General features: G+C 39.3%; 1 non-coding gene across 1 annotated transcript; it reads right to left on the bottom strand.

The window, feature by feature from the left end:
- Window positions 1-427: 427 nt before the first annotated feature.
- Window positions 428-534, bottom strand: LOC145080718 (small nucleolar RNA R71). Its single transcript, XR_013695307.1, has one exon. It is a non-coding gene; the product is annotated as a small nucleolar RNA R71 (small nucleolar RNA).
- Between the last annotated feature and the right edge of the window lie 3277 nt (window positions 535-3811).

Genomic DNA, 3811 nt, shown 5'->3' on the forward strand with positions numbered 1-3811 from the left:
TGAATTACATACGATTGAACCCAAGAACGACCCAATGAACGAGATGGCGAACATTGAAGAAATGTCCATGGGAGCTTACAGAAAAAGAATTCGAGATGATGTTGGTCCAGGTTTAGTACAACCTGCCATTCCTGCCACTACCACATTCGAGCTGAAAGGACATATCCTTTCTGCTATGAAGGATATCCTATTCTATGGAAAAGATCATGAGGATGCGTTTAAGCACTTAGATGAAGTCAACAACATTGCTGACTACTTTAATCTCCCAAATGTTAATAGGGATACCGTCTTGCTAAGGATGCTTCCCATTACTTTTAAAGGAGCTATGAAGGATTGGTTAAAAGCACTACCACCTGGTACAATCACTTCTTGGGCTCAAATGCGTGACCAGTTTTTGGGCCAATTTTGTCCACCATCCAAGATAGCTAAACTCAAGAAGGCAATAGCCAATTTTGAGCAAAACCCGGGGGAGTCACCTTACGAAGCATGGGCGCGTTATAAAGGGTTGTTAAGGAATTGTCCTCAACATGACCTTAACATTCAACAAGAAGTGTCTATATTCTATGATGGGGTCAATGTAATGACAAGGCAACTCATTGATTCTCAAGGACCACTTACAAAGAAAAATCCGGGAGAAGTCAAGGAATTAGTTGAAGAATTTGCAAAGCATTCTCGTGAATACCACAATCCAAGGAATGAAGGCGTAAAAGGAGTTGGGAGTGCACATTCTGAAGAAATGGCTGCAATGATGGCAATGCTAAATAATATGGGCCAAAGACTGACCCAAATGGACCAGTCATTTCATGCAATTAGAGTTGGTTGTGAACGATGTAATGGTCCAGACTTGACTAAAGATTGCCATTCGGATGAATATGGGAACAAGAAGACTCAAGTTTGCTACTCGAGTGGGGACAAGTATGATGAAGACTGGAGGAAACCAAAGAAAGAGTGGCTACCTTACGATGAGTATAAGAAGCAAAAAGAAGAGAAATATAAGCAGACATGCCGAGGCTTCTACCAAAAAGAACAACCGCCAGCCAAGAAGAAAGTAGACTTGAAAACATCTTGACCCGATTTATGGAAGCTTTAGATAAAAGGCATGATGATACCGATGCAGTGCTAAAGGAACACATGAACATGATGAAAGAACAACACAAAATGATGATTGACCAGCAAGCCTCATTAAGAAATCATCAAACATCAATCCATAATCTAGAAGTCCAAGTTGGTCTACTAACTACTTTAGTGAGCAACAAAATATCCTCATAATTTCCCGAAAATAATGCTCAATCCCATGTTATGATGATTGAGACCGAAGAAGAGGCAATCTCTGAGTTCCTAGAAGCATTAGAAGTGGAGCAAAAGCAGCCTGAACCAGAATCAAAGAAGTTAAAAATCGAAAAACTAAATTCTGCTGAATTAGCGGGCTCACGACGTGAACCATCTATGCTCACGTCGTGGGCATGGTCTGAACGAAATCCTTCAAAATCCGTTCCGGCTTATTGTCCGCCTTTCCCGTTTCCTTCCCAAGCTGCTCTTAGTCAACTGGAAAGAGAATATTTGGAGTTTATTAAGCATGTGAGGGGTATCCCGATTAATACTCCTTTTGTCGAGTCATTATCCAAAATTCCCGAATATGCAAAGTTTTTACAAGACTTGATAGACACTCGTCAGCAACTAAAGAAGAATTCTAAGGTGATTCTAAGTGAGCAAAACTCAAAAGTTGTATTGGGAGAAATACCTAAGAAGATGGGGGATCCTGGAGGCCTCACTCTTCCATGTGAGTTTGGGAATAATATGAAGATTTTTGCTTTAGCCGATTCTGGGGCTAGCATAAATTTGATGCCTTTTTCATTTTATCAAAAGTTGAAAAAGAAGTTGAAGGCTACAAAGATGAATATTCATATGGCAAACCGTTCAGTGACACAACCCCAGGGAATTGTGGAAGATATTCTAGTAAAAATTAGGAAATTCGTTTTTCCAATAGATTTTGTGGTTTTAGATATGAAAGAAGATCCCGATGTTCCGATTATTCTTGGTCGCCCGTTACTAAATACTGCTAGGGCTTTGGTTGATATACGCAAATCCAAGCTCACTTTGAGAATTGGAGATGAGAAGGAAATTTTTGGAATAGAAGATGGTTTCTAAGGGAGTGATGTTCAAGAAGAGGTTTTCAACATTGATGAAGAAAATAAACTTGAAGAATTAAAGAAGCTTATGGAAGATAATCAAAACAATTCAACAAGTCAAACGAACAAAACCAAGAGCATCCATCCCGTTCTTCGTTGAAGTTATTACCTACTCAAAACCAACAACTTTGATGAGTGAGGAAAGCGATGATTTGTTGAGTGATGAAGACGAGGCTATTTCCAAGGAGACAGGTCCAGTGGTAAAGGAAGAAAAGATTACTATGGAGCTTAATAAGAATAATGAAAAATTAAAGACCAAAGGGATCAAACGTAAACTCAACATAGATGAAGTAAAAACTAAAAATGAAAAATTCAAAGAAGGCGTACATTAGATGAGTTCAGGCGTACAAGAGGCGATGGAAAGAACAGAAGGAGCAGGTGGTGGACTCCTCTAATAGCTCGACGTAGGAGGCACGGAGTCGGCCTCATGACTCCAAGAAAAAGAAGCGCTTCTCGGGAGGCAACCCGAGTTCGGTTTGAATTTTCTTTCCTTTATGTCTTTAGTTTAGTTTTTGCATATTTTGTTTTTTTTAGATATTTAATCATCTAATCATCTAAATTAAGTGGTAAAAGTTGAGTGTGGGGTTCCTAAATTAAGTAGCAATTAAAAAGAATTATCAATTAGGCTTGATTTTTTTAGACATAACTCACGAAGTGAGTTCGATACTATTCACCTCGTGAGCCCATAAAACATACGGGGTGGGACATTTTAAACAATTGAATACGTTAGCCCATTATTGTGTAATTAAATGGCCTAACCATGTTAGCCCACAAAAACTCACGACGTGAGTTCGTAAGTATTCACGACGTGAATCCAGAAAGAACACATGACCACAACTTAAACAATTCAGAATCCTTTTTGACCAAACCACTTTCACAACCACACGAAGTGAAGATTGTTCTTTGGTCCCCCTCCCGATTTTGGCCTAGATTTACTTAATTTAATCCTTTTTCTTACATAATCTTCTTCACAAAGGTAAATATCGCTTATTTCTTTTGGTTAATTTTCACTAATTTGTGGATTTAGGGGCTAGGGTTTTTCATATGCTTAGATGTCGAAAATTTGCCCAAATTTGTTATTAATCCATAGCATGTTACTTGATTGTTCTTAGAAATGGTTCATGAGTAAACCCTACCAAAAATTAAGTCCTGATTTCTGAGTAAACCCTACGTAGGTTGTACCTTAACTTTAGATGGCCATACTTTCAAGATAGATCTCATGCCAGTCCCAATTAAATGTTTCGACGTTATCATCAGTATGGATTGGTTGAGTCTTCTTCATGCCGACATTATGTGCTTCGAAAAAGCAGTTTGTCTTAACCTTCCTAACAATGAAACCTTAATTATCTACGGCGACAAACCTAGTACGAGCCTTCGCATCATCTCGTGCATTCAAGCCCAGAAGTGCTTGCGGAAGGAGTACCATGCATTCCTCGCACACGTCGTTGATACAAATCAAGAAACAAAAAACATTCAGAACATCCCTGAAGTACATGACTTTCCCGACATCTTCCCAGAAGAACTTCCTGGTTTACCACCGCAACGCCAAGTCGAGTTCAGAATCGACTTAGTGCCAGGAGCTATCCCAGTAGCCAAATCTCCTGATCGTCTGGCACCGGCTG

Source organism: Lactuca serriola, chromosome 1 (genome assembly GCF_051521515.1).
Source record: "Lactuca serriola cultivar US96UC23 chromosome 1, Lser_US96UC23_V15, whole genome shotgun sequence".
Lineage (NCBI taxonomy): Eukaryota > Viridiplantae > Streptophyta > Magnoliopsida > Asterales > Asteraceae > Lactuca > Lactuca serriola.